Genomic DNA, 11157 nt, shown 5'->3' on the forward strand with positions numbered 1-11157 from the left:
AACTTTTCACCATTTTTTTGCTTTCCTTGGTGTGATGTAATAAACTTCACTTTTCTCATCTATGAAATGAAGATTTTGATGCCTCTAATATCTACCTCAAAGGATTCTTGTGACCACATGATAATGTATCTAAAACACCATGTAAATTGTAAGCTATGATTATTCCACATTCAAGGAACGACGCCTTGTCTTTGTCTGGCAAATAATTCATTTGTGTCCTTAGTCTATTCTCATGAATCCCTAGGCATACATAGGCTAATTACCTGAGTCTATGATGATACTTCACATTTATATACCACTTTTATGGATTACATTCATAGACCAGTAGGGCTTGGGGACTTTGCTACATACTTACTCCTGGTGTGACTTTGAGAAAGTCAGTTCACAGCAGTATATTACTGGAGCTGGCAATACACACAGTGTAGTCTCCATTTTAAAGATGAGGGTCTTGAGGCCCAGAAAAGTTTAGTGACTCGGATGACACCTCACAGCTAGTCAGTGGTAGAAGCAGGACTCAAACTCATGTTTTGATTCCAAGGGCAAAGCTCCCACTCACCTTCCTAAGTCACCACTAGTGAACATCTTGATGTATTAGGCCTGGGACATTGTGTCTTAATTTCTTTGATATAGCAAACATAGTGCTGGACTTGATGTCAGGAAGACCTGAGTTCAGCTCCTGCCTCAAATACATTATGAGGATAATAATAGCACCTATGTCACAGGGTTGATGTGAGGATCAGGTGAGCTACCATCTATAAAAGTGCTTTTTAAGTCTTAAAGTGCTATATAAATATTGCTTGCCTTCTCCCTGGGTGGAGGAGGGGTGGGAAGAAGAGAGAGAATTTGATCAAAAATGTTTAAAATGAATGTTAGAAATTTTAAAAATTAAAAATTAAAGTGCTGTATAAACAGCTCTTATTACATTTGCTATTGCTTATCCCCCAAGGGGTTCATTAGAACATAGATTTTCAATTAGAAGCAACCTTAGCTATCATCTAGTCATATGATCTTACAGATAAGGAAATCAGGGCCCACATAGTTTAAGTGACTTTACCAAGGTCACACAGGTAGTGGTGAAAGCGTTATGTCTTGAACTCAGCTCCTCTGCCTCTGGAGCCAGGATTCTTTTCACTATAGATTTAGTATATTGGTTTAGTATTTCCCAGTGTCTTTGAGTAAGAGTAGAGAAAACTATCACTAGCTCCCACACCCAGAAGAGCATCTCCCTTTTGTACTTTTGGCATTTCTTTTTCATAAGGTATAGTTAGACAAAAAAAAATCATTGAAATGTTGATTTTATTATCCACAGAAGCCAACCCACTGGGCTTCAGAGCTGAGGAGGAAATTGATAGAGTGCAATATTTCTAGAGGTGACCAGAAGGGAAATGTACATCCTGCTACATCTCCTTTGGCAATGCCAGGCTTCCATGTAAGCCTCTAGAGTCACCAGTGAGCCTGGGGGAAGGGTACTTGGCTTCCAATTCAGGAACTCAAAGCCAGGCAGGTAAGTGGCACAACAGCCTGCCTGAGCTTGTGTTAGTAAGATCACCTCTGTCTGCTCCAAATGAAAGGATTAGAATTGTCCTTCCAGCCACTCCATGGAATAAGCCCTAGAAAGGAAAACAAAAGACCACGCATATCAGTAATATAATGGTGAGAAAGTGTGAAGGAGAGTTAACTCTTTGTGTATGGTCACTCCTTTCCATGCAGACTTCAAACTTCCATCTCCAGTATTCCATCTCTCATCTCAGTGGGTCAATAAGCATTTTGTAAGTGATTACAAGCTGGGTACTCTGTTAAGCTCTGGGGATAGAAAGAGAGCAGAAATGAGAATTCAGGAAACTCTGCAGAGAGGATCATTTAGATTCCGCGGAAGGAAAAGCTGAACACATTAAGAGCCATCCAAAAGCTGGTAGATAATGAGTTTCCCCACTGCTGAAAGTCTTCCATAAGAGGTTAGATGACCACTTGTCAAGGGTGTTATTGGGGCTCAGGCAAGGGTTGCTTTGTTCCCTGCTGGTCTCTGAAATACTTCCCTACTCTCCCAGATCATAGACCCTCTCCCCAAATTGCAGCATGGTCTGCTAGCCTAGGAGAATAGAACACATCCTACTCCCCAGGCTGAGATTGGGGCTGTTTTTGAAGAGACCCTTTTGTTCAGGTTGCCCAGACTAAAAACCTGTGCTACGGGCAGCCGATCCTAAGTGGGGGAGACACTCCAGTAAGAGTTCTGGCCCTATACTCAGAGCACCTCGATTCAAACCCTACCTCTGATATTTGCTGTCTGCATGACTTAGGATAAGTCATCTAACCTCTATCAGCCCTATTTCCCTCATTTGTCAGGCTGTATTGGATATGAGGTGCCTTTTAGCTCTAGCTCTGTGATCTTGTGATATCTTAGGTTCTGTCCAATGTTAACATTCTGTGACTGGAAGCAAGGCTCTGATGGTTGGGAAAATTACCTTTGGGAGGCATAGAGGTGTGCCTAGGAAAAAACTATACTGGGGGTTAGGAAGATCTGCATTCAAAACCTGTCTCTGATACTTACTAAGAGCGTGATCATGGAGAAGTCATTTCTGCTCTCTGGGCCTCAGTTCCTTTATCTGTAAAGACAGAAGGTTGGACTGGTTGGCTCCTAAGATACCCCTTCTTGTTCTAGAGTCTCTGTAGCTCAATAGCTTCATGGACTAACACCCCTTCTATAGTCCAGTTAGGCTTTCTGGAAGCCAGACAGCTGGAGGTGGCGAGACAGGGAAGCGGGTTTCATGCCAAGTGTTTTGCAATAAAAGTATTTTTGTGAGTAATCATTTGCCCCGTTATGCTCATTTTCATAATGTAGCAGCACTTGCTTATGCTCTGCCCACCTCTTTGGTAGCCTGTGACTAGATTCTGAATAGGCCAATCGGGTAGGAATATTGGGTATAAAGTTGAGAGCTTTAAGGCAGAATTTTTGAAATTGGAAGTGATGTTGTCCTAACACAACATAAACTACACATCACTCTTTCAAGAAGGCCCATCGTGATTTGGCTCTAAAAGGTCTACCAAGGAATCCCCAAGTATCTCAGACTTTCCCAACAGGCTACCTGGGTGTGTGAGAGAAGGTTGACCTGAGTCAAGCATCACAACCACTACTACTTCACAGCCAGCTAGAATCTCCAGAAGGAGGTAGGTGCTGTAGTTTCCTAGCCCAAAAAAGTCAGAGGCTGGCAATGGGTACTGGGGTAGGGAGCTGATACTTAATTCTAAATTTCATTATAACCATCTCTCAGTGAATGGGATGGGGTGTGACTCCATGGGCTTATGGTTCTAGAACTAGAAAGGATTTTAAAGATTAGTTTATCCAATTTCCAACCCCATCCCCAACACATACCCATTGGAAAGTAAAGACTGGAGACAGAAGGTACTTTCCAAAGTCATGTAGCTTGGAAAGAGCAGAGCTGGAATTCAAACTTTTTGATTCTTTAATGTCAGATCCAGGTTTCCTTCCACTCGGTGTCTCCCATGATTTAATGGAAGGAGAAAACCTGGGATCTAATCCTGACTTTCCTATTTATTGTGCACTGGAGCATTGCCATAGGAGTAGATACTGCTTCTGCTATTGTAGAGTAATGAACCTCCAGGATGGATGTTCTCCCCTCTCATTCCATCCTCTCTGCTCAGCGAAGCCCACTATGGTAAGAATCTGTGGTGGGATCCCCACTCCTGGGTGAGGTTGAACAGAGGACCAGAATCAAGTGATCCCTCCTCCAAGTACAGTAGGTGAGCCTTGGGAGGGGAGGAGCTATAGAGTAGTAGGGACTAGGGGTTCCCCAAGCTCTATTCCAGGGCTTCTTCCCTCCCTGGATGCCCCCTCCCTTTCCATGGCTTCCATGTGATGATTCCCAAGTCTCTCTCTCCACCCATGACCTCTTCCCCTGAACTTCAGGACTATAATAGGTCATAGCATCATGAAATCATAGATTTAGAGCCAGAATGAATCATAAAAACCATTGAGTCCAATGCCTTTCTTTTAGCAGGAAGGAAATTGAGGCAAAGAAAGGTGAAGTGACTTGGGTGAGGTCACACAGCTGATTTATCAGAAGCAGGATTTGAACCCGAGTCTTCCCGATTCCCATTCCATCGCTCTATCATAGCACACTGCCTCTCCACTTGGAGGTCACGACAGCTCCTCCACTTCAGCACATTCAAAACTGAATTTGTCTTCCTCCCCCTTAAGTCTGTCAATTCTCACTCCTCCCATTAAGGACATTACCACATGCTCAGGGACCCCAGGCTTGGAATCGGGAAGGGGCAGTGGTGGGGGGCAGGAAAGAGTCAGCCCTGCCCATCTTCCCTGGGCAGTATCTCTTACATCCCTTCCCTTCTTTCACCTACACTGTTCTGTACTATTCTACTTCTTTCAGGGAAGAGATGAAAAATATTTTCATCTATTCCCATCTAGAATATTATGATAGTGCATTGGTTTTTCCAACACCACCCCCCATTCCCATCCATCTCTCATGCCATTATCTGAGTAATCTTCCTAAGTCACTGCTTTCATCACATCTCTTCTCTCCCCAGCAACCTTAAATGGGTTCCTATTACCTAGAAAATTAAATTTTTATTTGGTCCTCAAAGGCCTTCTACAATCCCAACCCCAAACTATCTTTCTAGACTGACCTCACATTACTCCATTACAAACAAAGCAAACTATTTTCTGTCTCCCGTTAGCTCCTGTTAATGTGTTTTCAAAATTCCTTCTTTCCCTATTTACCCCCAACTCTGAAAAAATTAATTTTTTTTTAAAAAGTAGTGAGTTCTGGGGCACCAGGTGGCACAATGGATAGAGCAGCAGCCTTGGAGTCAGCAGGACCTGGGTCCAAATCCGGCCTCAGACACTTGATACTCACTAGCTGTGTGACCTGGGGCAAGTCATTTAACCAATGATTGCCTTGCTCCCCCCCCAAAAAAAATTGTGAGTTACCCCTCACGAGGAGTCTTTGAGCAGAGGCTAGATGACCATTTCTGGAGTATTATATCATGGCGGGCGTTCCTTTTAGTTAAGGGTTGGATTTGGTGTCTTTAAAGCTGGAAGCAAATTAAGAGATCATTTTATCTAATCCCCACATGTTACAGTTGAAAATTCTGAGGCTCAGAGAGGAGAAAGGAGACATTCAAGGTTCACACATCTTTGAAGTAGAAGCTCCCAGGGGAAGGACAGTAATAACTAGCATCGGTACAATGCTTTGATGTTTGCGAAGCACTTTACACATACTGTCCCATTTGGATCCTGACATCGACCATAAGAGTAGGTTTTACAGTTGAGAAAATGGAGGCACAGAAGGTTATGTAACTTGCCTAGGGTCACACAGCTAGTTAAGTGTCTGAGGAAGGCTTTGAACTCAGGTTTTCCCGACTCCGCATCCAGCACTTTATACACTAAACCTCCTAAAATCACCAGAGGATATCAGTCCCCTTCCTCATATATTTCAGGAATCGAATTTTGTGGGCCCTGATTTAGCCCATATTTTGTGGGCCCTGATTTAGTGTGTGGCTCATTATTGCAAATGGCCCAGGTGGATCCATCTATGGGCCATGTGTCCCATGGATCTCTCCTGCCTGATTTCTTCTTTCTTACCTTCTTTGTCCTGGGTCCCTTGGTCTCTTAATTTTATTCTAACCAATATTTCATTCTGAAGAGTTTGTGTATGACACAGGATGCATCTAGTATGTGAGGAACACATGGTGGAAGCTCTGTATCAATCACTGGCAAAAAGCATCCCAGAATCCCTGAAGGTGAGGTGGGAAGCGGGTGGATGGGTCTCTGAGGGGGGATAAAAACTGAAGATCTGTGGTAATGCTGTTAGCAAGAGAAAAGCGATGAAATAAAAAGGAACAATCATGATGAAACTAAATTATCTATTTCAATCAGAAAAATCAAATGAAAATTTTCACAATAAATATGTTTTATGTAATAATTGGCTATAGTCCTGTGTCTATAGCTACTAAAATTAAGTGACTTTCCCAGGGTTATCCAGCCCGTGTGTGTTAGTGGCAGGACTCAAAGCCAGATTTTCCTAATTCCAAGGCTAGCTCTCTGTCTACTCTAACCCATTCTCTGTGTGTGTGTGTTTTTGCACACACACACGTATTCCTTTCAAAGAGATATTATTTAGGTGTGTACCCTTTGTTTGGGATGACAATATGAACTGTCCTTTTAGAATAAACCACTATCTGGTCATCCCTCTTAGACACAACTGTTTTTCTGTCAGGATATATTCATAATCACCTGGATTTCTAAAAATCTTTTCTGCCTGACCCTTTAACTACCTCCCAGGTGTTAAGGTAGCAGGGTATGCCCTGAAATGCAGCGTTTTTCTTCAGGCTACCTGCCATAAACAAGCCTTCCATCTCCGAAAGCTCCCTTAGCTGCTTCATTTCCCAGCCTCAAACTTTTGGTCTTCATCAGCCTCACTGGCTTAATTCTGTTTCCCCTCCACTCTCAAGGTGTATGGCTCCATTTTCCATATCATTCATGGAAACCCCTTCAACCTGGAAGTTCTGGTGGACTCCTGGCCGGACTACCAGACTGTCATTACTCGGCCTAAGAAACAGGTAGGTGAAAGAGAGAGTAACAGAGAGAAACAAAATAAGGTGAGGGGTCAGAGACAACTGGCAATGGAGGGTGCAATTGGTGCAGATAGAAAGACAGATGGCCCGTACCAGGAATTGCAATTCTAATATCTCTGCTACCATATAGGCCCCTAGGGAACTGTTGGAAAAGTGGAAAAGTGACGTAGAAGCAGACTTGGAAGGTACAGTAGGAGATAATAATGACTAAAAATAACTAACAATCATATAGAATTTTAAGATTGGCAAAACACTATGTGTAGATAGAGATAGATACAGGTATAGGTATAGATATAGATATAGGTATAGGTATAGATATAAGTATAGATAGAGGTATAGTTATAGGCATAGATGTAGGTATAGGTATGGGCATAGATATAGGTATGGACATTCATATAGGTAAAGGTGTAGGTATACACATAGGTATAGGTATAGATATAGATATAGATACAGATATAGATACAGATATAGATATAGATACAGATATAGATACAGATATAGATATAGATATAGATACAGATATAGATATAGATATACAGATACAGATATAGATATAGATACAGATACAGATATAAATATAGATATAGATACAGATACAGATAAAGATACAGATACAGATATAGATATAGATACAGATACAGATATAAATATAGATATAGATACAGATACAGATAAAGATACAGATACAGATATAGATATAGATACAGATACAGATAAAGACATAGATATAGATATAGATACAGATACAGATACAGATACAGATATAGATATAGATACAGATACAGATACAGATACAGATATAGATACAGATGTAGATACAGATACAGATACAGATATAGAAACAGATACAGATACAGATATAGATACAGATACAGATATAGATATAGATATAGATACAGATACAGATGAAGACATAGATATAGATATAGATACAGATACAGATATACATGTAGATATAGATATAGATACAGATACAGATATAGATATAGATACAGATATAGATATATAGATATAGATACAGATACAGATAAAGACATAGATATAGATATAGATACAGATATACATGTAGATATAGATACAGATACAGATACAGATATAGATATAGATATAGATACAGATACAGATATAGATATAGATACAGATATAGATACAGATACAGATACAGATATATAGATATATAGATATAGACACATATAATCTCATTTAGCAATAACTGATAACTCACTTTCTATAGGCTTTTAATGTTACAAAGAACTTTCAGCCCTAAGGTGTCGTTAGGCATGTAGTATCATCCCATTTTACAGATGAAGAAACAGGCTCAGAGAAATGAAGGGCTTCGCTCAATATCCCAACTCTCCATAGTATTTGTCGCCTCCTTCAACATGGTGATTTATAAGCATATCCCTTGGCTTTGAATACTGGTTCTTGGACTAAAAAGGTGGAGAAAGTCATTTCTTTCATCATTATCAACACAATCCAAACATTTCCCTTTCCATTTTAAGTAGGAAATGGTTGACAAATTGGATCAATACACAAACACTTACCATATCTTCACCAAAGACCTAGAGAAATGCCAGCAGTTTCTAGAATCTACTGAGGTCATTGACTGGACCCAAGTCATTCAGATTCAAGGTAACTAGTCTTGGGCTAAAAAAATGTTTCTCTGTCCTACTTTAAAAAACCAACCAACCAAACAAAGATGGCCTGAACAGGTGTAGACAGAGCTCAGTAAGAGTCAGTGATACCTTCCTTCTTCTCCCAGGTTGCCAGCAGAGCTGAGATAAAAACCTAAGAAAGATTGCAGCTGCTAAGCTCCTTCAGGTGCAACACTTAAGCCATGTTCTCTTTGTAAGAGAAGAAATTCTTCAACTCGGGACAACGGAAGGCAAGTTCGTGACAACCGTGCCAGATACAAAGACTTTTGAGAGGTAAGAATTCAAGTTTTAAACCTCAAGTATTCATATACAAATAGGTATAGGTACAGGTTCCCAGGGCCTCATTTAGTAGTGAAATGAGGCAAATTTGGAAATATGGGGTTTGGAATTATTCTGTGATAGAGGAGGCAAGTAGTAGTAGTAGTAGTAGTAGTAGTAGTAGTTGTTGTAGTAGTAGTAACAGTAGTAGTAGTAGTAGTAGTAGTAGTAGTAGTAGTAGTAGTAATAGTAGTAATAATACTACTAGTACTAGTACTGGTAGTAGTATAATAGTAGTAGTAGTAATAGTAGTAGTAGTAGTAGTAATAGGAGTAGTGGTGGTAATAGTAGTAGTAGTAGTAATAGTAGTAGTACCAGTAGTAGTAGTAGTAATAGTAGTAGTAGTAGTAGTAAGAGTAGTAAAAGGAGTAGTGGGAGTAGTAGTAGTAATACTAGTACTAGTAATAGTGGTAGTAGAAATAGTAGTAGTAGTAATAGTAGTAGTAGTAGTAAGAGTAGTAAGAGGAGTAGTAGCAGTAGTACTGGTACTAGTAATAAGAGTAGTAGAAATAGTAGAAGGAGGAGGAGGAGTACTAGTAGTAGCAGCAGGAGCAGCAGCAGCAGCAATGGCCACATTCATATAGCATTTTTTGGAAGTCTGTAAGCACCTTACATCTGTTATAACATTTAATCCTCCCAACAGCCCTGTGAGGTCGGTGCCATTATTATTCATATTTTTCAGTGAAGAAACTGAGGCAGATAGGGTGAAGTGACTTGCTTAGGGCCACACAGCTAGTAAATGTCTGAGGCAAGTCGCTTAGCTTCTCGGCTTCCTTGGCTGTGAAATGGGGATAATAGTATCTACTTCACAGGGCTTTCATGACAATGAGGGAGATAACATGGGCAAAGCATACTGCAAACCTTAAAGCTCTATACAAATGCTAGCTATTATTATTAAGTAAAAATGCATTTTGGAAAGACTAGCCATATGTTGTAGACATTTCAGAAAATTCAAAAACAGAGACATAAATAACTGGGCTTAATTTCTTTACAGTAGAAATCTGGAGTTCAAGTTTGCCCCCCTCAATGCATCGCATGCAAAGCTCGTAAACGATCATTGGGAGCTGGGTCTCAATGAGAAGAGCCTGAATGATGTCACATGTTGCATCCAGAACTTCCCAACTTTTTGCCTGATGAACTCAGAGGGGAACCCCATCTCTTGGGCTGTCATGGATCAGACTGAGGAAATAAGGATGGCTTGTACCCTACCCAAATACCAAACAAAAGGCCTAGGGACTCACTTGGGGGCCTACATTTTACAGTACTTTATAAAAGAAAATATTCCATTTTTTCTACACATAGCAGAAAAGAGGAAATACCTTTTTGATTCTCTCACATGGATTGGTTTCCATTCTTACCCTTGTGGATGGAACCAGTGGAAGTTAACCCCCCAAATGGAAAAGAATATTTGAGGATGGAGCTAACATGTACAAATGCATTTATGTATACAGGTTTCAGTTTCAACCCAGCATTTAGCATGGTGCCTGGAACATAGTAGGTACTTGATCAATATTTGTTAAATAAATGAATGAAAGTTGGCAAATTAATTGAGGCTTGTAACACTGCTTGTCCGCACTCCAATAGACAAAGAGAATTCTTATCTTCCTTACCCTCTACTTCCTTACAAAGTGGAACTAACCCATCTTTTCTGGAATAAGAGAATCACTAAAGGACAGCAGCAACAGCTGTTATTTATAGAGTCGTTCAAATTCTGAAGGTGTTGTACATGTTGTCTTAGTCGATCGTCACAACAGCCTTTTGAGGTCACTGCTATGATTGTCCCCATTTTACACATGAGAAAACCGAGGCAAAGAGAGGTAAAGTGACTTGTCTAGAGTGTCTGAGGCCAGATTGGAACTCCTCTTGGTCAGGATTTGAACTCAGGTCTTCCTGACTCCAGGTCTGGGTCCTCTTACCTACTGTGCCACCTGGCTCATCCAGTCTAATCTCCATGATCTTGTAGATGAGAAAAATCAAGCCAGAGTGGCTTTAAGAATCTTATAGATCATTAAAGACATAGAGAAGACTAGAACCTTAGGTAGTAAAAGGGTCTGATTTTCCTCACTGGTGACTTACAGAAGTTGAAGCCTTTTCTGTCTAAGGTCTTTCCCAGCACTGACATTCTATGACTAACTGAGCCTCAAATTGGAAGGTACCACACAGATTATCTAAACACAAACCCTACTTGATCTATGAGGCTTTTTTCATGACATCCTCACACACAGGCAGTCCAGGGGGTCCCATACCTTTTCCACTACTCCATGCTCTCTCCTGTACAATCACAGTTCTCAGAAGTGGAAGCCTAGCAGTATCAGTAGATGAATTCTGTTTGCCAAGACAGAGTGAAAGTCAGTGCCTTCATTTCGTTAAGAATATCTTTTGTTCTGTTTCTTCTTTCTCATGATTCATTCCATTGGTCACAATTCTTCTCCACAACTTGACTAGTGTATAAATTAATTCAATGCAAAGTTATATGTGGAAGATAGATCGGATTCCATGCCATCTTGGGGAGGAAGCGGGGAGGGAGGAAAGAAAATTTGGAACTCCAAATTATGCAGAACCGAGTGTTGTAAAC

The 11157-nt window shown here is 40.6% G+C and overlaps 1 pseudogene; it reads left to right on the plus strand.

Moving 5' to 3' along the window:
- The first annotated feature begins 5697 nt into the window (after window positions 1-5697).
- On the plus strand, window positions 5698-9994 carry LOC118855124 (annotated as a pseudogene).
- The last annotated feature ends 1163 nt before the right edge of the window (window positions 9995-11157 follow it).

The sequence above is a fragment of the Trichosurus vulpecula genome, chromosome 6 (assembly GCF_011100635.1).
Source record: "Trichosurus vulpecula isolate mTriVul1 chromosome 6, mTriVul1.pri, whole genome shotgun sequence".
Classification (NCBI taxonomy): Eukaryota; Metazoa; Chordata; class Mammalia; order Diprotodontia; family Phalangeridae; genus Trichosurus; species Trichosurus vulpecula.